General features: G+C 37.4%; 1 protein-coding gene across 5 annotated transcripts in view; it reads left to right on the top strand.

Moving 5' to 3' along the window:
• ENOX1 (ecto-NOX disulfide-thiol exchanger 1) overlaps positions 1 to 23,679 on the top strand; it is a 324,009-nt gene that overhangs the window by 35,209 nt on the left and 265,121 nt on the right. For all 5 annotated transcript variants that reach the window (XM_077974448.1, XM_077974449.1, XM_077974446.1 and 2 more), the window contains exon 2: positions 9,393 to 9,536. The gene's annotated coding sequence lies outside the window, so the exon portion shown is untranslated. The remainder of the gene's footprint in view (positions 1 to 9,392; positions 9,537 to 23,679) is intronic.

Below are 23,679 nucleotides of genomic sequence, written 5' to 3'. Positions count from 1 at the left end.
AAGAATCCAAAAATTATAATTCAATGTGATAAGTGTGATGGGAGGGCTGTCATGTTAGTCTCACAGTATCTGTGGGTCTTCATATTAGTTAATTGTGATTACTGTGATGGTTGATTGGGTGTCAGTGTGACTGGTCTAAGGGTGATATGGTTTGGCTGTGTCCCCACCCAAAATCGCATCTTGAATTGTAATCCCCATAATCCCCACATGTCAAGGGAGAGACCAGATGGAGGAAATTGAATCATAAGGGCAGTTTTTCCCATGCCGTTCTTACAATAGTGAGTTCTCATGAGATCTGATGGTTTTATAAGTATTTGGTAATTTCTCCATTCATTTTCCCTCCTGCACCTTGTGAAAAAGATGCCTTGCTTCCCCTTCACCTTCTGCCATGATTATAAGTTTCCTGATTCCTCCCCAGCCATGCAGAACTGTGAGTCAATTAAACCTGTTTCCTTTCTAAATTATCCAGTCTCGAGCAGTTCTTTATAGCAGCGTGAGAATAGACTAAAACAAAGGGATACCCAGATAGCTGGTAAAGTATTAATTATTCTCAGTGCTTCAGTAGGCACTGAGCTTGTCCTTCTCCTGCTGAAAGGGAAACCTGGATGGACTGTTTTGGCATTTGATTAGAATGATAGGGCTGCCCCCAGGGAAATCTGTGAAGGTGTTTCCAGAAGAGATTAGCACTTGAGTCAGTGGACTGAATGGGGAAGATCTGCCTTCAACGTGGGCGGGTACTCTCCAATCAGCTGGGGTCCCAGATGGAAAAAGAAGGCAGGGGAATGGTGAATACTTGCTCTTTGGAAGTCAGAACTCCCTTTTCCTTCTGTCCTTGTATATCAGAAGTCCAGACTCTTGTCATTGGACTCCAGGAGTTACACCAGGAATGCCCCTAGGCTCCTAGGCCTTTGGGCTTGGTGTGAGAGTTACTACTTCCTTGGTTCTAAGGCCTTCAGACTTGAACTGAGCCTTGCTATCAGCTTCTCTTGTTCAGCTTGCAGATGGCTGGCCTGTCATGGAACTTCTCAGCCTCCATAATCAAGTGAGCCAATTCCCCTAATAAATCCCTTTTTATACATCTCTCTATATATAGATCCTATCAGTTCTATCTCAAAGGTCAAGGCTCTCCAAAGAAACATAACCAACAGGAGAGGGAGGGGGAGGAGGAAGAGAGAGAGATAATTTTGAAATATTTTAAGGAATTAGCTGATGTAGTTATGGACACTGGCAAGTCCAAAATCTACAGGGTAGGCCAGCAGGCTGGAGATCTAGGGAAGACTTAATATTACAGCTCAAATCCAAAGACAGTCTGGAGGCAGAATTCCCTTTCTTGGGGACCTCAGTCTGTGTTGCCTTACGCAGTTCAACTGATTAGATAAGGCCTACCCACATTATGGAAAGTAATCTGCTTTACTCAGTGTCTACTCATTAAATGTTAATTTTAACATCTTCACCGTAACATCTAGACTGGTGTTTGCAACTATCTGGGTACCATGGCCTAGCCAAGTTGACAACATAAAATTAACTATCACTGCATTAAAATTTAAGACATAAAATTTTAAAGAGTTGAGTAAGAAACAATTTATGGATGGAGAACACCAGATTGCAAGAGGTTTAGTGTCTCAATGACAGAATGAGGCAAGTATTTATTGGGAAAATGCTAAGGTAAAATAAAATTATTTGACTGGTTTGCAATTACAAAACGGACTTTTCTTTGGTACCTTCTTGGAAAGTCCTTAGTAACGTAATTATGTTCGTTAGCTGCTTATAATGCACTGGGGTTAAGTTTTAGGTCTAACGTAAGCATTTCTCAGAAGTGACCCGAGTTAAGTTTTGCTTATGTTGGCAATTTAAGCAAGATTAAGGCTATTTTTAAGGTCTCTGGTTTTGTTTGCTCAGGAATTTTCAGGCCTGGCCCCTATTTTCATTTTGCTTAAACAACAGTTGGGAATCTGAGCATGCCTTAGCTGGGTCCTCCAGCTCCAGGTCTCTCATAAGGCTTCAGTCAAAGCCATGGCCAGGCCTGCAGTCATCTCAACTAGAGCAGCATCTGCTCAGTTTGGACAGAATATATTTCCAAGCTCATTGGTTGTTGGTAGGATTTAGTTTCTCATAGGCTAATAGACAAAGGGCCCAAGTTTCTTACTGGCTGTTGTCTTAGAAACATCCCTCAGTTTCTTTCCAAATGGGCCTCTCCACAGGGTGGTTCACAAAGTAGCAGCTGATCAGAGAAAGAGGGCAAGAGAGATGTCATGTGTCACTTTTGTCATAGGTGACACCCCATGCACCTATGATGCACCTCTAGTTGAGATTCACTATATAACATAATGAGGAGACTATTTCTACTTGATCCAAGGGTTTTGGCCAGAAATAGTCTGTTTTGAGATTACAGAGGATGGTGGGAGCAGATATTTCTGGTGAAGAACTTAGGTCTGATCTTTGGAAAATAGGGAGCCCTTGTAAGTTCTTGAGTAGTGGATGTATATAATTAGAGTTACATCTTAAGAATTATCTCATCTATGCATTCATTCACTTATCTTATTTATTTTTGAGATGGAGTCTCACTCTTTTGCCCTGGCTGGAGTGCAGTGGTGTTAGCTCACTGCAACCTCCATCTCCCGTGTTCAAGCCATTCTCCTGCCTTCTCCTCTCGAGTAGCTGGGTCTACAGGAGCACATCACCATACCTGGCTATTTTTGTACTTTTAGTAGAGATGGGGTTTCACCATGTTGGCCAGGCTGGTCTCGAACTCCTGACCTCAAATGATCTGCCTGCCTGAGCCTCCCAGAGTGCTGGGATTACAGGCGTGAGTCACAGTGCCCTGCCGTATTCACTTTAGTTCAAATGTTTATCTCCATTATAGCCTGAGGATGACTCATTTTGGGCTCTTTTCAGGATGAACTACAAGAATAAATACTAGCTAGAAGTTTATGGTTGATATGATTTGGATGTTTGTCCCCTCCAAATCTCACATTGAAATGTGATTCCTAATGCTGAAGGTGGGGCCTGGTAGGACGTGATGCGATCACGGAGGGGTGGATCCCTCATAAATGGTTTAGCACCATCCCCTTTGTGATAGGCGAATTCTCACTAAGTCCATGCAAGATCTGGTTGTTTAAAAGAGTCTGGGACCTCTCCCTTTTCTCTCCTGCCCCTGTTCTCATCATGTGATGAACCTGCTCCCTTTTGCCTTCCACCATGATAGTAAGCTTCTTGAGGCTGCACCAGGAGCAGACGCCAGCACCATGCTTCCTGTATAGGCTGCAGAACCATAAGCCAAAATAAATTTTACATTATGAATTACCCAGCCTCAGGTATTTCTTTATAGCAATCTAAGAATGAACTGACACAATGGTAGTGCATAAATTGTGATGTCATGAGTTGGAATGAATGGAAAATAGTGTTGACAGGTTTTCAGTGAAAGGAATAAAGAAGGATACTCTGTATTTATTACAGGCTCACTCTCTTAGTCTATTGGTGCTGCTATACCAAAATACAATAGATGGGGTAATTTATAAAGCATAAAAATTTGTTTGTTCACAGGTCTGGAGGCTGAAAAGTTAAAGATGAATGCACTGGCAGGTTCAGTTTTCTGGAAAGGGAAGCTCTCTTCCAAGATGGTTATTCTGGAGGGGAGGAACCCTTTTTCCTCACATGGCAGAAGGCAGAAGAGCAATTATCCAAATGCTGTGTGAAACATTTTTTAATAAGGGCTTTAATCTCATTTACCTGGGAGGAGTCCCCATGGCCTAATCACCTCTCAAAAGCCCAATTTCTTAATACTATCACGTTGGCAACACTTGAATTTTGAAGGGGCTACATTTTAACCATAGTATTCCACCCTGGCCCCTCTCCCAAATTTATGTCCTCTCACATGCAAAATACATTGATTCCATCCCAGTAGCCCAGTCTAAACTTGTTCTAGGATCAACTCAAAGTCTAAAAACCAGAGTCGCATCTAAATCCTATATGGGTGAGACTCAAGGCACAATTTATCTCAAGGCAAATTGCTCTCCTGCTATGAACCTGTGAAGTTAAACAAGTTGTGCGCTTCTAAAATATTAATACAATGGTGGGACTGGGCGCAATGGATTACGCCTGTAATCCCAGCACTTTGGGAGGCCGAGGCAGGTGGATCACTTTGAGGCCTGGAGTTCGAGACCAGCCTGGCCAACATGACGAAACCCTGTCTCTACCAAAAACACAAAAACTTTAGCCAGGTATGGGGGCAAGCACCTGTCTACTCAGGAGGCTACTCAGGAGGCTGAGGCAGGAGAAACGCTTAAACCCAGGAGGTGGAGGTTGCTGTGAGCCGACATCCTGACACTGCATTCCAGCCTGGGCAACAGAGCAAGATTCTGTCTCAAAAATAAAGTAAGATACAATGATGGGACAGACATAGGATAGACATTTCCATTCCAAAAGGGAGAAATAGCAAAGAAGAAAGGGGTAACAGGTCCCAAGTAAGTCTAAAACCCAACAAGGCAAACATTACATCTTAAGACTTGAAAGTAATCTTTTACTTCGTGTCTTCCCTTCAAGACACAGTGGGGTGGGGTGGGTCTCCAAGGCTCCAGGAGACCCTTCTATGACAACATTGTTGAGCATAGCCCATGAAGAAGCTCTCGCCGGTTGGAGTTCAGCCCTTGTAGCTCTCTCAGACTGGAGATGCATGCTGTGGCTCTACAATAATGGGATTTTATGAGTGAACCTGCCCCCATGGCTGCACTAACAATTGCCCTACTGAGGCCTCTCTGCAGTGGCTCTGACCCCACAGTTCCACTAATCATTGCACTAGTGAAGGGTCTCTGCCATGGCCCCACCTTTGTGGCAAGCAAGTTCCTGCCTAGGTCCCAAGGCTTCCTGAGACATCCTTTGACATCTAGGCGGAAGTAGCTGTGCCTCATGGCTCTTGCACTCTGTAAGCCTCAGAATTACGACCATATGGAGGCTGCCAACGTTTACAGCTGCAGCTGGGTCCACTCAAGCCACAGCTGGGGAGGCTGAGGAATGCTGTACCAGAATGTGGGGAGTAGAGACTTGAGCTTGCCCTGGGCAGTGAGTCCCCAGATCTCCCACGCACCCTGGGTCCCTTCCTCAAAACCATTCTGCCCTCAAAGCCCTAGCACTCTGGGCCCGTGATGGGAGGGGCAGCCTCAAAGATCTTCAAAATGTGTTTAAGGTCATTGGTCCATTGTCTTGATGAATAGCACCTGGCTTTCTTCTAGCCCTATTAATCTCCTTACCAAACAGTCACTTGGTCATGCCCTTGGTTTTCTCTTCTAAATACACTTATTTTTTATTCTCCACATGTCCAAGCTGAAAATTTCCCAAATGCTCACAATTTGAGATAATGGAAAATTCGGAATTTACTCCACCAAATATTCTAGTTAATTGCTCTTAAGTTGTGCATTTCACAGAGTCCTAGGACAGGATTATAAAATATATTATAAATTCAGCATAATTCTTTGCCATTTTATAACAAGGACGGCCCTTCCTCCAACTTCCAGTACCCTGTTCCTTATGTCCATCTGAGATCTCAACAGAATAATCTGTACTGTTCATAGTTATACCAACGTTCTGTTCACAACCACTTAAGTAATCCATAAGAAAGTCAGGCTTTCCCTAGTCTTCTGCTGCTGCTTAGCCCTCACCGGAATTGCCCTTAATGTTCTGTTCGTGACAGTACGGCTTTTTCCAGCATTTACCCATTACCATTCCGGCTTCTACCCATTACCCGATTCCAAAGCTGTTTCTACATTTTTAGGTATTTATTACAGCATCATCCTATTCCTCTGGTACCAATTTCTGCCTTTGTTTGTTGTTCCTATAACAAATACCATTGATTAGGTAATTTATAAAGAATACACCTTTATTTTCTCACAGTCCTGGAGGCTAGAAAGTTCAAGATTAAGGCACCAGAAGATTCCGTTGTCTGTGGTGCCGGCTTCTCTCCACTTCCAAGATGGTTTCTCTGGAGTGGGGAGTATTGCTGTGTTTGCACGTGGTGGAAGACAGACGGGTCAGCTACCTGAATGCTGTGTGAAGCCTCTTTTATAAGGGCCTTGATCACCTTCATGAGGGAGGAGTCCTCATGGTCTAATCATCTCTTAAAGGCTGTACCTCGTCATACTATCACATTGGCAAACCTGAGCACATTTCAACCCTAGAACTCTCCTTGATTAGACCTTCCACGGCTAGGAAATAGGGAGGGTATAGGGGAATTCAAGCGACTGTGGGCTTTTAGCTCCTCTGTTCAGTACAATATTGTATGGGTCTGGCAAGGACGAAGTAGTGTGGCTCAGTGAACCCTTGCAAAATGACTGTATTCAGAGGAACTATATGTTAAATTTATAAATGATGAGATTCCTGCCAAGCTTTTTTTGAATTAAAGTCCCAAATATGGGGGAAATAAGAATGTTCATTAATGCAATAAGACATTTCTAAATGAATGTTACAAATCAAACAGTCTTTGCTTTTATTGCTTCTAGGGAATTACAGCCACCATCATTTTGTGGCTCTGTGCTTGTAAAAGTACAGTACATCTTTTCATTATACTTTCCAGAGTAAAAGGGCATGTGGTTTCTGTCCACAGTGACAGACCTGTTTTCTTGAACAATACACAGGAAAGATCACATTGGAGATTTGAGTCTCAAGCCCTATGATTTAAATTTGAGGCTAAGTTTAAAATTGGCATGTCTAGAGCTTGCCAAGCTCCATTAAAAGCCATGGTGTCATTTTGGATTACAGTTGAATAGAACAGGACCCCATGGGATCGTGTGCCTCTCTTGGTAGCAGTACATTGATTTTCTTTGTACTATTACCTGGCTGTGTTGTCAGGTTAGGTGTCTATTTTCATACCAAATCCTGGAAAATAATGTCTAATTTCATGAACCTATTTTTTTCTAAAGTATATAATATTCTGGCTTTTCAATTGTAATAAAATTTCTATAAATGCCTAATCATGTCTGTGTGTTTACTTATAGTTGATCTTAAATGCTATCTTCGTCACTGAAGCCTTCTTGATTCCATTCATCCCCAACAGAGAGGATCTCCAATTCCTCTGAGCTTCAGAACACATTTTCCATCACCGATAACACCCATGATCTGCTATACAACAATACTACTACTATTTCCTAACTTTTTTTTTTTTTTTTTTTTGAAACAGAGTCTCACTTACTCACCCAGGTCCGAGTGCAGTGGTGCAATCTTGGCTCACTACAACCTCCATCTCCTGGGTTCAAGTGATTCTCATACCTCAGCCTCCTGAATAGCTGGGATTAATAGGTGTGCACCACCACACCCGGCTAATTTTTGTTTTTTGTTTTTGTTTTTGTTTTTGAGATGGGGTCTTGCTCTATCACCCAGGCTGGAGTACAGTGGTGTGATCTTAGCTCGCTGCAAGCTCTGCCTCCCAGGTTCATGCCATTCTCCTGCCTCAGCCTCCCAAGCAGCTGGGACTACAGGCGCCTGCCACCACGCCTGGCTAATTTTTTGTATTTTTAGTAGAGATGGGCTTTCACAGTGTTAGCCAGGATGGTCTCCATCTCCTGACCTCATGATCCACCCACCTCGGTCTCCCAAAATGCTGGGATTACAGGCATGAGCCACCGTGCCTGGCCAATTTTTGTATTTTTTGTAGAGACAGGGTTTCACCACCTTGGCCAGGTCAGTCTCAAACTTCTGGACTCAAGTGATCTGCCTGCCTTGGCCTCCCAAAGTGCTGGGATTACAGGCGTGGGCCACTGTGCCCGGCCTGATAATTTGTTTTTGAGTGGTATGAAGTAAACAGAATGCTAGTGTATGAGGTTTTAAGAAGAGTTGCTGTTCATTTCACATTCATGTCACTTAGTTTAGATCCATCGGTTCAAGTCTTTTTTCCTCATTCTTTTTCAAGCTCACCTTTCTTCTTTCATGCAAAGATAAACTAGCTCTGTTTTCCTTTGTTCTTTTTCCTTTTTCCTTGCGTAATAATCCTAGGCTCTGGTTCTGTAGAACTTGAAAATACCATCAATCATTTTCCCTTGTTTCTTTATTCATGACTGAAGCTTTTGTGGCCAAAAATCCAATAAACTAAAAATTTCAAAAGTTATGCATGACCTTCCTGGCTCCATCATTTTCTAGTCTCATCTAAGGGACTTTTGGTCATGCGATGGGGCCGTGAGCTAAAAGGTTCAGGACAAAGTCTATGGCATCCAAAGCTATCATTTCAAGGGGTGTGTTGAAGCATTTATTTGGTGAGCAGTAACCCCGCAACACAGTGTGAGAGTGGGTACTGGGACAGCTGGTGGTGGGTAAGTTGGGGGGGTCTCTGTGTTGGCACTGGAACCATCAGAAACAAACAGAGATAGTTGACTAAAAACGAGAATGGAAACCCAACTAGAGCCCTTGCTTTGTCACCCTCAGCCATTAAGGTGGATGTAGCCACAACGAGATACAGTAATATCACTCAGTGATAGCCACAGAGGATGTGGGCTCAGTTCCTGATGCAATCAGGAAAACCAAGTGTTCTCATTCATCAGGACAGTGGAGGAACTGTGGGTCACATGGAGGGGCCAGAGGAAAATGAGAAGTTTGCAGTGCCAGCCTTGATGTAATGCTGCACATAATCCCACATCAAACACAAAGGAGCTTCTCAGTTTCCAGCAAGTTCTCTCTCTTTGCCTAAGGAAGAAAAGTTGGAAGAAAAACATATACTGCTTAAAGCTGGGCATTTGTATTTATGTGGGCCTGACTCAATAAGACAATATTTAATATAAAACTAAAGCAAATTAGGCAAGACAAGTTCTTAATTAATTAGTAATATTTGAATTAATTTAGTATGTTGAAGCATTATCTGTTCTCTTGTCAGTTCTGTTTGGGAAATATTTTTCTAAATCACCAAGGCTACAGAGTGAGATGAGGGAAAGTACCTGACCTGAGGCCTTTGAACTTTGATGGTTACAAGTTCTAAGCCTGAGGTCAGCAATCTGTGCATTGAGTTTTCTCATCTGTAAAATGGAGCCAATACTTTTCAATCACAGTGTTTTTATATTAAAGATCCCAGATTTAAAAGCCACTTGCACACTGCCTTATATCTGGTAGGCACTCAGTAAATACCGTCACCGCTCTTGTGCTCATACCCTGCCCACAGTTATTCAATCCCAGCCTAGATAAGAGGAAAAGCAGAAGTTTGCTTAGTTATAAATACTCCTGACCTTTAGAAATTTCTAAATACAATATTGAAAGGTTACTGTCCCACTCTGCCATTGATGAATAAGATGATTTAGGGTACAAAATTGATAGACATTAATAACATCATGCTGATAATACATACAAGTGATAATAATACCATTACAGACAGTAATGGTACTTTAGACATTTCCTAACCGTGTGCTTTTCTTTGCTTCCAGAAGCCTCTGGTATGTCAGAACCACGCTGTCTTCCATGGGAGTTCCTTTGTGAAGAGCATCCATTTAAAAGACTTTTATGAATACATGGTTTCAATCAAGTCCCCAAAGAACACATTTATCTTCTGAACTGCTGGCAGTTTTAAGGTTTGTGTTAATTTTTTCATTTTTCTTACTGAAGATATTAATTTTGAGGGATTTTTTTAATGGAAATTATTTATACTCTATTTCAGTTAGAACTCTGGGAGTAGATTTTAAACATTTTCATTTCTTAATTTCATTGAAAGTCAGATATAAATGAAAATAAATATCTTGTCATACTTATTTGTGTATACTCTGTGGAATGCAACAAGGATATTAGAAATAAAATACACCCCATGTTGGCTTAAAACAAATTTTATTTTTGTGTTTATAAATTCTAGCTGAATAGATTCAATAAATTTATGCCAAGCATCTACATATATCAGATTTAGTTAAGTACTTTCAATTGTTTAAGACCTTGTGGATAAATTATATTTTGAAACATTGAAAATCAAAACTGAATTTGTCAATATCAACTAGTATTATCATTTTTCAAATTATAAAACTCAGTGCCCTGAATGTTTTCATTTAGTTCTACCAGAGGATATTCACCGTATGATTTATAAATGATAGAACAGGACTTGCTTGGCATTTTGTATGTGTGTGTGTATGTGTATTAACAGTTTGAAAAATTACTAACAGTATTGTTGCTTACTCAAGGAAAAAGCTTGCTAGCAGAGCAAGCATTTCATTTTGGAAATACATGTTTGCTGTTGAGATAGTACCAAGTAAAACACTTTTATTTTGAAGGCACTTTCTGACAAAGACCTAACCAAGGGCTAAATTCAGTCCATGCATCTTTCAAAGCTGGGAAAAGAAACAGGATATAGGATAAGGCTTGGTACATTGCATGGATAAAAACTAAATGAAGAGCAAAGGAGAAGGAGCACAGTACTTTCTAGCATGACACATCTTTTCCCATAGGCATTTATTTCATTTGGTGGTACTTTTATTCTGTCCACGGTGACAAATGCTTTCTCCCTTAGTAGCCCTTTACTGTGGTTCTACTTTTTTTCTTTCTTTTATTGCTACTAAGAATCAAAGTAGATTTTACTGTAGTGCTGGGCTAGACTCCAGTTTTCCCACTGTACCCTTCGTTGTTGGGCCTCATGATTAACCCCCATTGAACAGTGAGGCAGGGGGTATTTACTAGGGTATGGGGTAGATGGGAAGTTGTGCCTCCATCCTCAGCTTTCTAGCCTGGCAATTCAGTAGGATATCACAGTGTGTTGGAACCTAATAACTGTATCCATAGAAACAGAAGTGCTGGGCACGACGTGAGAAGTTACCTAAATGCTCCTACCTAGTCTACAAGCAAGATTCTGCGTGAACTGTCTGAAACCAATAAAAATCCATTTGTTTTCAAACCTTCATACCCAGGGATCCAATTTCCTTTTTCTCTTAGTTTTTTTTTTTTTTTAATTTATTGTGATTAAAACACACACACACACACACACACACACACACACAACATGAAACCTACCCTTTAACCAGTTTTTAAGTGCATACTTTAGTGTTGCTAACTCTCTCCATGTTGTACAGCAAATCCTTACAATTTTTTCAACTTGCATGACTAAAATGCTATACCTGTTGTAAAACAACTCCCTGTTTCTCCTCCCTTCAGCTCTGGCAACTATAATTTTACCTTATTCTATGAGTTTGACTACTTTAGGTACTTCATATGAATGAAATCATGCAGTATTTTTCCTTCGGTGACCGGCTTGTTTCACTTAGCATAATGACCTTCGTTTGTCCATGTTGTCACATATGACAGGATTTTCCTTGTTAGGCTTAATAATCTTCTGTCCTACATATAGACCGTGTTTACTCATTCATTTGTCAGTGGGCATTTACGTTGTTTCCACATCTTAGCTATTGCAAATAATGCTACAGTGAACATGAGTGTGCAAATATCTCTACAAGATCCTGTTTTCAGTTTTTTTGATGTGTACCCAGAGGTGAAATTGCTAGATCATATGGTAGTTCTATTTTTAATTTGTGGAGGAATCTTCATACTGCATAGCAGAAGTACCATTTTGCATTCTTACCCTCTGTGTACAAGGGTTCCAGTTTCTCCAGTTCCAGTTTCTCCACGACTTTACTAACACTTGTCTATTTTTTTAAGTAATAACCATCTTAAGAGGTGACATTTCATTTTGGTTTTGATTTGCATTTCCCTGATAATTAGTGATTTTGAGTATCATTTCATGTATCTGTTGACCATTTGTATATCTTCTTGGGAGAAATGTCTATTCAAGTCCTTTGCCCTTTTTAAAATTATATTATTTGGAAATTTTGCAGTTGAGTTGTAGGAGTTTGTTATATATTTAATATATTAACCCCTTATCAGATATATGGTTTGCAAATTTTTTCCCATTCTGTTAGTTGCCTTTTCACTCTACTGATTGCTTCCTTTGCTGCATAGAAGCCTTTAATTTCATATAATTCTACTTGTCTATGTTTGTTTTGTTACCTGTTCTTTTCTTGTGATGTCTAAGAAATCACAGCCAAGACCAAATATTATGGAGCTTTTTCCCTGGGTTTTCTTCTAGTAGTTGTGTAGTTTCAAATCTTATATTTAATTCTTTAATTCATTTTGGGTTGATTTTGTTGTATGGTATAAAATAAGGATCCAGTTTTTTTCTGTGGCGTGTGGATATACAGTTTTCCCAACACAATTTATTGAAGAATAAATTCTTACACTTTTGTGGAGTCTTGGAACCCTTGTTGAATATAATTTGACCCTCTATATATGGGCAGATTTCTGGACTCTCTATCCTGTTCCATTGGTCCATGTATCTGCCTTTATGTCAGTACCATGCCATTCTCACTACTGTAACCTTATATATTACAATGTTTTCATCTTGCATGACTGAAAACCTATATATAATATATATTAATTTTTATATATAATATGTTATATAATATATATTTATATATAACATGTATTTATATATTATTTTATAATATATATTAATTATATAAATTATATATAATACGTATTAATTAAATATAATACATATCATTCTATATATTATACATATACATTATATATTATATATTACATACATTATATATGCATATACATTATATATTATATAAGTTATATATTGTATATAATATAGGTATATATGATATATGTATAATATATAATATATGTATAATGTATTATATATTATGTATATATTATACATAATATATCTATTATAATATATTATGTAATGTATATGTATAATATATAATATGTATACTATATCATATAATATATAATATATATATTATGTATGATATATAATATATTAAGAATTATATAAAATATTAAAATATATTATAAATTATAAAATAATTACATAAATAATTATATAAATAATTATTAATAAATAAATAATTATATGAATAAAAATATAAAATAATTATAAAAATATAAAAATTTAAAAATTATATTATTAAAATATAAAATATTATATTATATATAATATATGTATAATATATAATACATATAGTATAGAGAGAGTACTGCATACTGCTGTTGAATTTGGTTTGCTAGTATTTGTTGCCAGCAAAAAAATTACTAGTATTTTGTTGAGAATTTTTGCACTTACATTCATCAGGGATACTGGCCTGTAGTTTTCTTGTGGCATAGTTGACTTTGGTATCAGGCTTATGCTGGCCTCATAAAATGAGTTAGGAAATGTTCCATCCTTTTCAGTTTTTTAGAAGAATTTGAGAAGGATTAGCATTAATTCTTCTTTAAATGTTTGGTAGAAATATCTGGTGAAGCTATCTGATAGAGGACTTTTCTTTGTTGGAAGATTTCTAATTACTAACTCAGTCTCCTTGCTAGCTATGGGTCTGTTAAGGCTTTCTGTTTTTTCTTTCTTTAGTCTTGTAGGTTGTATGTTTCTGAAAATGTATCCGTTTCATCTAGGTTATCTAATTGGTTGGCATATCATTGTTCCTTGTAGTCTCTCTTAATCCTTTTTATTTCTGTGGTATCAGTTGTAATGTCCCCTCTTGCATCTGTGATTTCAAGTCTTTCTCAAGAAAGCCAATGTAATTTCTGACCCCATAGCATGTTGATTTATTTATGTTTCCATGGAAAAAGAAAATTTATTGGTCAGACTTCCCCTGTATCATCAACATAGTCTCAATTCTTAAATCATCCTTTTTCTCTTTGGGAGAGATAAGCTCATTTTTAAAACTTTTCCTATAAATTTGAATAATCCAACATTTTAATTATCCTCACAGTTCTTTCCTGAGTCTCTTAAATTCCCTACATTTCACTTAAGTTTTGAAGGCCAAATAGGTTGAAGGAATGTTAAAAATCATCTATTGATGTTTCTTCATCAGGGCAGTATTGGCATTTTAAGTGGGACAGTTCTTTGCGATGCAAGATTGTCCCATGCATGTTAGAATGTTTAGTAACCAGCTGGGCACAGAGGCTAACGCCTGTAATTGCAACAGTTTGGGAGGCCAAGGCAGGTGGATCACCTGAGGTCAGGAGTTCAAGGCCAGCCTGGCCAACATGGTGAAATCCCGTCTCAACTAAAAGTACAAAAAAATTAGCTGAGCATGGTGGTGGGTGCCTGTAATCCCAGCTACTTCAGGAGACTACAGCAGGAAAATCGCTTGAACCCGGGAGGTAGAGGTTGCAGTGAGCCAAGATGACGCCATTGCACTCCAGCCTGGACGACAAGAGAACGACTCTGTCTCAAAAAAAAAAAAAAGAATGTTTAGTAACCATGGTTCTCAGAAACCAAAGGCCAACATCTCCTCCAACCCCAGTTATTGTAATAACCAGCTTCAAACCTTCTTTCTCTTGTCCAGCAGTAGAAGTCTGCAACTGCCCAGACTACACACACTTCACTTCAAGCTGACAGTGCCAAAATTGGCAGAAAGATGGAACTGGGTGTAGCCCCCTTTCTCTAACTCTGGGTACCATTCTCTTTCCACTCTATTGTACTTCTACTCTGAGCTTACATTTATTTTTTAGCTGCCTAGAAATACACTAACATACATAAATGGATAGATAGACTCTTTTGAAGAATCGGAAATTCTGGTTTGGTGTTTAAAGGAGATCATTTTTCTCGATATAGGGACATAGATGAGGGGAAGATAATATTAGAACTCAGTATGGGAAAATGGCAGAGGGAGGACAGCTGTGGGGATGGAGGGAGCAGCTGGGCTTGGACCTCAGGAGAAGTAGTGGGGCTGATACCGCAAAGGTGGCAGGTCAGTTATTGAGAACAGAAGGGGCAGAAAATCTGAAATCTGCGAGAAGACTGGGAAAAGGTAAGTCATAAGGTAGTTTGTGTGTGTGTGTGTGTGTGTGTGTGTGTGTGTGTGTGTGTGTGTGTTGTTGTTGTTGTTTTTCCTTTCACTTGCTTTTCAACAGGCACCGTAGTTTCAGCTCTCTCTGCTCTAGGCCACAAACTGCCTCAGAAATTCAAGGATCAGTTTGTGGGGAGCTCAAAGAACCCTCGATTACAGCCTAACCTCTCTCTATTCCTTTAGTCCCAACATCCTTAGCCTCATCTCCTGCTGTCCCCCTCAACATTTCTGCCTTCTGCCTCACTTACTTACTGTTGCCAACACCCAGTTCCATCTTCATGCATGCAGAGTATGGGGGAAATGACTTGACAACTTCTGTTTCTCCTGATTTCTCTAAGGGTTCAAGTAAAGTTATAAACTAAAAAGAGAGGACATAGAAACAATTGACCTTTGGGGAATTTCTCCCCCAAAAACTTTGGGGAATTTCTCCTCCAAAGGCTTAGGGAATTTCTCCCCACAAATGGCTCTGACCTCTTGAGACTTTTACCATAATACAATATGAATACAGCCTCTCCATGAAAAACCAAATTATCATTCACTACCATTTCCTTTGAGTTAAGAAATCATTGAGTTGCCCAGTACACAGGTTACTTAATAATAAAATGAGAAGAATTCATAAATTAACAATACAGTTTCCAGTAGGGATATCTCAATTTTTATAGTGGGATTACACTTAATATCTACCTCAGCTTCCACAAAATGCACACAATGAGTACAGTGTTGAAAATGAGAACTGGACTAAAAGATCCTTTTCTTTGATTTCTGGTAAAATGAGGAATACTACATGATGAGATGTATCATCTATGAAAAGGCTTCATTTATAGGGATAGAAAAAATAGTATCAAAAGACTTTCATTATGTTGTGTTATTTAATTATTTAAAGCTTTATGAGTAAGTTCTTGAGTCAGGTTTTTAAAATATGGGGATTTTCCTGTCTTCTTTTTTTGCATAGGACATCAAGTTATATTTGGCTTCTCAGAATTTCTCATTTCCTGAAATGCACTACTAGCTGTATAAACATGGAAGAATAAGTATTAGCTTTATGAGAACACGTTCCTCTACTAGTTGAAAAATAGCATATAATAAAAAATACAAGGATGTAATATTGAAAATTATAGATCAGTATGCCCTCTTATTGTGGGTGTATATCTAATCCTCATGCATGGAGTCTGTTTTTTCCAGAAAAATGCACACTGTATAATACCACTTGTGTCTGTGATTTAGTTCTACCCCTTATATTTAATTATATATCTCAAGTGACTCTTGCCTTACTAGTGAAACGTTTCAGGCTTATTTTCCACTGTGATTTTAAAAATGAAAAAAAAAATAAAACCTCTCTGGCTTCTTGCCATTAATTCTAAGAATTACACATGATCCAAAATTAGTAAAATGTTAGTAGGTTTCCTTCCTGCTGGAGACCCCCAGCACCCAATGAATGACCTCCTTGGGGATTATATTAGAAAATGTTTATTGGCAATTTTGAAAGAAAAGGAAGTCTTTGTGAGGAGCTTTAAAAAGTAATATTAATTGTAATCTTGCCCAGCTAATCAACACTTACTTGTAAGTGTGCAAATTGCTATTCCAAAATCCAGACTCTATATACATTTGTAGAAACAATGAAAACTTGGCATCTATTAACTGTGTCCCTTAAACCTCGTATTCACACTCCATAAGGAAGAAAAAGAGTAACTCATATAAGTAATGTATGAGTTGAAACGTTCTTTTAAAGCTGGAGGATTCAATATAACTACATTCAGATAATTCACTTCCACCTAGAAATGACCATTCATTTGCCAAAAGTGCCACTGACTTCTCATTGCAAGGATAATCTTTTCTTCTGCAGTAAGTCTCCGTTGTTTCTTTTTCTGAAGATGGAAACTAATCAGCCTGTATATTCCCAGCTCAGCTCAGAAATAAGAAAGTTAGACTTTGTTGGAACAGCTCCTTCTAATTGTCTCAGTTTCTACAGCTTTCTTTTTTTAAACAACAAATTAAAAGAAAAATAAATTTTTATTGTCAAGTAGCTTAAACCTACAGAAAAGAGAAAAGCATATGTATTCACCCCCATATTTAAAAATTTTTAAATGTTCTTCAGATATCTACTTCTCCTTTCCCAGAGGTACTATCACGATAATAAAGTTGTTGTATATTATACCATTTACCACATATATAGTTATAATTAATCTCTCTCTATATGTGTGTGTATATGTATGTGTATATATACACATATATGTGCAGTATTTTTAAATACTTAAATATTTTAAAATACTTTTACATATATATGTGTGCATATATATATATATATATATATGCGCGGTATTTTTTAAGTTTACACAGATGTGAACATACTGAATATATACCTTTGAAACCTGTTTTTTCTCTCTATATATATAGATATGTATTTTTAGAATTCTCTCTGTTAATATATGGAGATCTGTTTCATTCATAGTGGTTAATTGTTATATAGTTTTCCACAAATGAAGTACGTTCACTTCCTCGTAATGGAGCCAGTCTGTTGCTTTTTCTGGACAATGACCTGCCTGCACCCACACATCTCCTCTTTTACAGTGGATATGTGAGGTGGCTGTATGATGCTGCTGCGTCCCACCTACCACAGAAGAGGCACTTGGGAAATATCTGTTCTGTGCATTCTGCTACAAGAACCTTTCACTTCCTTCTTCTCAACAGTGTTTCTGTTTTGTTGTTTCTGGTGAATGTGCCTCTATCTTTTTCTATTGAATTTTCCATGAGCAGTTTCTAATGTAGCTTTATGCGTTATATCTCAGTCAACTATAATTGTGTCTGAAGAATAGGAAATGACAAGGGAAACAGAACAAAGACAAACTAGAGAGAGTAAAAGAAGGAAGAAGGGGTTATTTTCCCCCTTTAGCTTCTAAGGGTTCAGTTGGTGTCCAGGAGAGTTACTTTTTGAAGTGCCTTTGCACATTCTTTTACACTTCATTATCTGGGACGTCAGCTAGTTTTTGAGATCTTTTCTCTTCCGTTAGACGAATAAAAAATTTCTTTTTGTCTCTTTGTTTCAGAATCACATTAGAAAAATACGCATTTTTTTAAAGTTTAGTATATTGTTAAAGGTTTCAGATGTATTGCAAGTTAAATGTTGTTTAGTTCTGGTACCTTCACGAAATGAGAGCTATCAAAAATTCTCGAATGAATATATATTTGTATTTTTGGTAGATTTTAGGCTTGTGTTTTATGGAGTACTTTACCTAGCATGTGCTCAATAAATCTTTTTTTGAATTATTAAATGAATAAAGTAACAAATATTTGTAGAAATTACAGTAGTATTTGTAGAAGTTACATGGTCATTTGACTTGGAGATATGTTAAAATTTCTATTAATCATCTTTCATCTATTGGAACACTCCAACACTTCAATGCTTAGACCTCCTGTAATTGAAAGCTGAGGTCTATAAACAAATGGAAGATTAGAGTTAACTGAGAACATCCATTCCCAAGAGTTATTAAAATGGAGGTCTGTGTTTAGGGTTCCCAACTTGCTTAGGGCTCTAAAAAATGTCCTTTATGGTAAAATTTTAAGAGCTGTGTGTCTTAGAGTTTAGGCTCTTCTCAAATTCTGTTTTACTATTCTAAGAGAGTAAAGCCTTTTTTTTTTTTTTTTTTTTGTCAGTTATGTTTTTGTATGTGATTGTGGCCTGGGCCAATGCCACCACTAAGAAAATGGAACTTTTAAAAATTCAAGAGTAAAAGCAACTATTTCTAGAACTGACACAACCTTCCCTAGGTTCAATCATTACCCTTTTAAATTATTTATTCCCTTCCATATGCTGGAAATTATTAGACTGTAAATGATTTCACCACTTCCCAAGTGTAATTTGCTTTATGAAAAGATTAATTAAGAAGTAGTGAGAACTTCCTTTGGTTTTCCTTAGCAATGCTCTGGTCTTTTCTGAAAGTTGAGTTTATAGGGTTTTCCTCTCCTTAATCTTCATTTTTGTTGTATTTGATGGAATTCTACTAAGCTACAATATTTATGCCAAGTTTCATTTTCAGCAGACTTTCATAATTGAGCCTAAATCCTCAGAAAATAGAGTTCCTGTCAGAAATGTTGGCACATATTCCCTATCGCTGCCCCGCTGGCCATCTGCACACTGCTTAGGCTGTTGTGGACATGTGGAATCAGCAGGGAAATGCTTTTCAGTCTTAACTCACATATGTTTTTAAGTAGAATTTTTCTGTGGTGGTACTTATATCCCCAGTATGAGATTATTAGTGCTATTTTCTTAACGGTCAAATTTTTATATTTATCAATAGCCATCATAATGATTGATCTGCTGATGGCCTTGGGTTCTCATCTGGCATATTTATTTATAAATGTGGTAGAATTCCAACACCTTGTAAACTCTTTCTGGTGGATCTTACTTTATAAAATCATCTCACTGCTCTGCCAATCTGTCTGCCTTCAAGTTGTTGCATGTGGACTCAGCTCAAATCACCAGCAAACCCTGCGACTTCTTTCCCTCCCTCTCCCTTTCTCTGTGGGTAGGCCCATTCTCTCAGGAATACCAGACAAGAGGGTCAAGCTACCGAGGAACGTGAGAAAACATGTCTAGTAATAGATCTGCTGAAATCACTCTATATTTTTCTTTTTTTTTTATATCAGGGTCCATATTAGTTTTTTTAAGAAAGTAATAATTAGACCACCAATGCCTTAGCAGAAGGAAGATTGATCATAGTACTGGATTCTAAATGTTTCAAATACAGTTTGAGAAAGTACTCATGAAACTTTGAAACAGAATAAAGAAGAGTGAGAAAAGTTTAAGTGTAGGTCTTAATTCCAGTGAGAGGAATCAGCAACTTCATTTCAAATACATTGAAACCTGAATTTGAAATCTTTCATACAGAAACTGCAATGCAAAATTTAAGGACAATCAATGCATTATTCCCAAAAGTGTTGAGAAGACAAAATTAGATTAACAGGTCTAGGCAAAAAACAAAGCTAGTAAGTGTTAGGAACTTAGAAAAATCTTAAATTTCAAGTGTGCTCTGAATACTTGAGACATAGATATAAATAATTAAGCACAAAGAGTCTCAAGGATGCTTGTATAAGAGACAAAATGAATATAGGGAAGCCTACTTAATTAGGGTGAACTAGGAGGAGAGCACACTTGTTGGAAGTAGGTGATGTTTCATTTCAAGGGCGGTTGTACACTCTCAAGTAAATCCAATAACATAAGCTTGTTCCTGATGGGAACCTCAACAACAACAAAAACCCTCGCTATCTTACTTCACGAATCCCTGATTTTCCCCTAAGAGTTTTGCTCCAGGATGATACATAGTGGAAGGAATCATAAAAGTTGGGCCTTTCACCATCTTAAACAACTTGTATTAATTTTAAAAAACCTAAGCCAGTGGTGAACTTAATTTGAATATAGCTCTTCTAATATACTTTTTTGACAAATTCATTACTATTGAAAGGATGTTTTAAGATTACAGGTGTATTGGTGCTGTAACCCAGAATGATGATTTCCAAGTGACGATGTTCATTTACATATATCATTTTATTTCCTCTTAACGGTTAGGTTTCACTCAAGGGAAAGAATAATATGACTTTAAAGTGCAGGGCACCTGATTTCCTGCTTCTGTCTCCATTCAGAGGAAGAGGTTACAGAGTCCAGACATCCCAGCACCCCTAGCACAGGAGAGACAAGGGGAGGAAAAGATAAGGACTAGGAAGGGAGATTGCCAACCAGCTTTCTCTTCCCTATTAACCCAGAATTTGACATGTAGCCAGTGCTTCTTTAATTTTTTCTTTAGCTTCTATTGATAGCCCAGAGATGAGTGTGTATGCTGGAGGTAGGAGAGGGACTTCCTTTTTAAATAGACACGAGAGAACTGCGTATTTTTATGAAAAGGACATTTTTTGAAATTCTTTCCTAAAATATGGACAACATTTGAATAAATACTATAGGCAAACATTTTCAAGATAAAATTTCTGAAATCATTTCCATTCATTTAGAATTTTTCACACACACAAAAGACTGTTACTGAACAATGCCATCACTGTTAGAAATTCCATCCTAAATTTTAGCAGAGAATGTGTAATCCCCCCAAAAAAGAAAAGTTAAGGGAATGGAATGTATTTTTCATTTAATTTAAAAGAATTTTTTGTTGTTTTAAAATTCTGGATAAAAATCCATTAGTCATAGTTTCTTAGAATTATCACAAGGATATATATTCAACAAGCCAAAGGATGGCAGTCATAGTAGGATGAAACAATGTTCAACATTCTACAGCTCGTTTGCTCATCAGAAAGATTACTAAATTGAAAGAACATGTGAAGAAATTCCACTTGCATGGAAAATATCTGTTTATAAAAATGATAATACAAGACCCATAGAAAATATAATTCATAAAAACCTCTTTTCACTTCTGCCCTTCTTAGCAAAGTGAGACATAACCCACTTAAGAAATTCTACTCCCTTTTTTTCCTGGCTGAGAATTCCTGCCATTTGAGAAAATATGCTGTTGCTTAATTTATTGGTTGGAAATGCTAAAATTGTATTTGTGAAATTAATATTGTAAAAAGAGATGGCAAGATGTAAATAGTATTAACCTTTCATTACACTGTACTTAGAACTTTTTTTTTTTCCTGAAATTTCTATACCCAACTTCATTTTCCAGAGGTCCTGGAAGACATGCATAGAACTTGCTCATATTAGGCTGCGATTTAAATGTTTGCTGAACAAATAAACAAGAAAAATAATTAAAGGTAGCCTACAAAGGTGAATTTCCAAAAATCCCATAACTTCAGTGGGCTAAATACCAGATGGAGAAGGGTGCTGCAGATATGATGCTCCACATTTTCCTTTTACGCTTCGTCTCCAAGGCCCTACTCTATTTATTGCTGTGGCATCTGGCAGGCTTTCTTTTCTGGGCTCCACATGCTCCATGCCATGTGTTAGAATTTTCCTGGAACGAAAGTCAAGGAAATACCATTTCTAAAAATATGTCTTATGGGTTTTTTTAAATATAATATTTCCTACTAGCTCATTCACTTAGGGAGCTTAATAAATAGTATTCACATGTAGAAAAAAATCACGGTGAATCTGATTTTTTTCTATGCAACAAACATAACAATTGTTTTAACAAAGTGTGCAAACATTGTCCTCTTTTTCCAGAAGTTTTATTTTTGTGGGTTTCTGGCTACAGACGTTCTATGCTTACTAAAAATAGTAGCTAAAACATTATTCAGTGCTTATTTATACCAGAAACTGTTTTTTACATATATTGGCAAGTAGAGTCCTTTAACAGTCCTGTGTAGTAGATGGTATTTTTTATATTTTATAAATGAGCAAATTGTGCCTAGACTATTTATGAAGCATGGCTAGTAACTTACGAAGCTGGGATTGCTTTCTCTTTTTTTCTTTTAATTTTTCTTTTCTTTTTTTTTTTTTTGTGTGTGTGAAAGTCTCAGTTTTGAAGGATTTTTTAATTTAAATATTTTATTATGCAAATGTTTAACTATGCCAAATAGTTTACGGTAAGAAGTTTACGGTAAATATTCATATACCCACCACTATGCATCATTCTATCCCTCTATCCATTCATGAATCTTATTTTTGGACGCATTTCTTTTTTTTTTCTTTCTTTCTTTTTTTTTTTTTTTTTTGTGAGACAGAGTCTCGCTCTGTCACCCAGGCTGGAGTGCTTTTTTTGTGTGTGTGAGACGGAGTCTCACTCTGTCACCCAGGCTGGAGTGCAGTGGCACAATCTCTGCTCACTGCAAGCTCTGTCTCCCAGGTTCACGCCAGTCTCCTGCCTCAGCCGCCTGAGTAGCTGGGACTACAGGTGCCTGCAACCATGCCCGGCTAATTTTTTGTATTTTTAGTAGAGACGGGGTTTCACCATGTTAGCCAGAATAGTCTTGATCTCCTGACCCTGTGATCCGCCCACCTCGACCTCCCAAAGTGCTGGGATTACAGGCGTGAGCCACCGCACCCAGCTTGGACACATTTCAAAGCAAGTTTAGACATTAGTACATATCCTCCTAAATACTTGGACATGTGCATTATTACCAGAATTTAAATTTTATGATTCTTTGTTTTTTCTTTTGAGGTAAAATTTACATATGATAAAACACACAACTTTGATGAGTGAATTTCCATGAGTTCTGACAAATGTATCTCCCTGTTGCACCCAAATCTATATTACTCCGTAAAGTTCCTGTAGACCCCTCCCAGTATCCCTACCCCACCAAGAGTAAATCACTTCTTTCAGGGTTTTATATAAATGGAACCATAGTCTATGTACTCTTTCGTGTCAGACTCCTTTCATATAGCATAATGTTTTTGAGATCAAGCTGTTCTTGAGTTCATTGGTAGTTCTCTATTGCTGACTTGTATTCCATTTTACCAGTTTGTTTATCCATTCTTCCACGTTTCAACTAGTATGAATGAGCTTCTATAAACATTCTTGTACAGATGTTTTTGAGGGCATAGGTCTTCATTTATAGTAGATCAACATCTAAAAGTAGGATTCTGATCATAGATAGGTGTACTTTTAATTTTTGAAGAAATTGCCAGATCTTTTCCAAAGTTATTGTTTATATTCCCACCAACAAAATGTGAGAGTTTTAGTTGTTCTACATCCTCACCCATATTTGGTGCAGTCTGATTTTTTAGGTTTAGCCATTTTGGTGGGTTTGTGGTGATGTTTAATCATAATTTAATATGCCTTTTCCTTGATGACTAATATGTTGAAATCATTTTCATATGCTTACTGGTCATTTATATAATTTTCTCGGTAAAGTGTTCATTGCAATTATTTTCACATTTTTAAATTGGATTATTTGTATTTTTATTATTGAGATATAGAAGTTCTTTATGTGTATGAGC

This window comes from Macaca mulatta, chromosome 17 (assembly GCF_049350105.2).
Source record: "Macaca mulatta isolate MMU2019108-1 chromosome 17, T2T-MMU8v2.0, whole genome shotgun sequence".
NCBI lineage: Eukaryota > Metazoa > Chordata > Mammalia > Primates > Cercopithecidae > Macaca > Macaca mulatta.
This window is presented reverse-complemented; position numbering and strand designations above follow the sequence as displayed.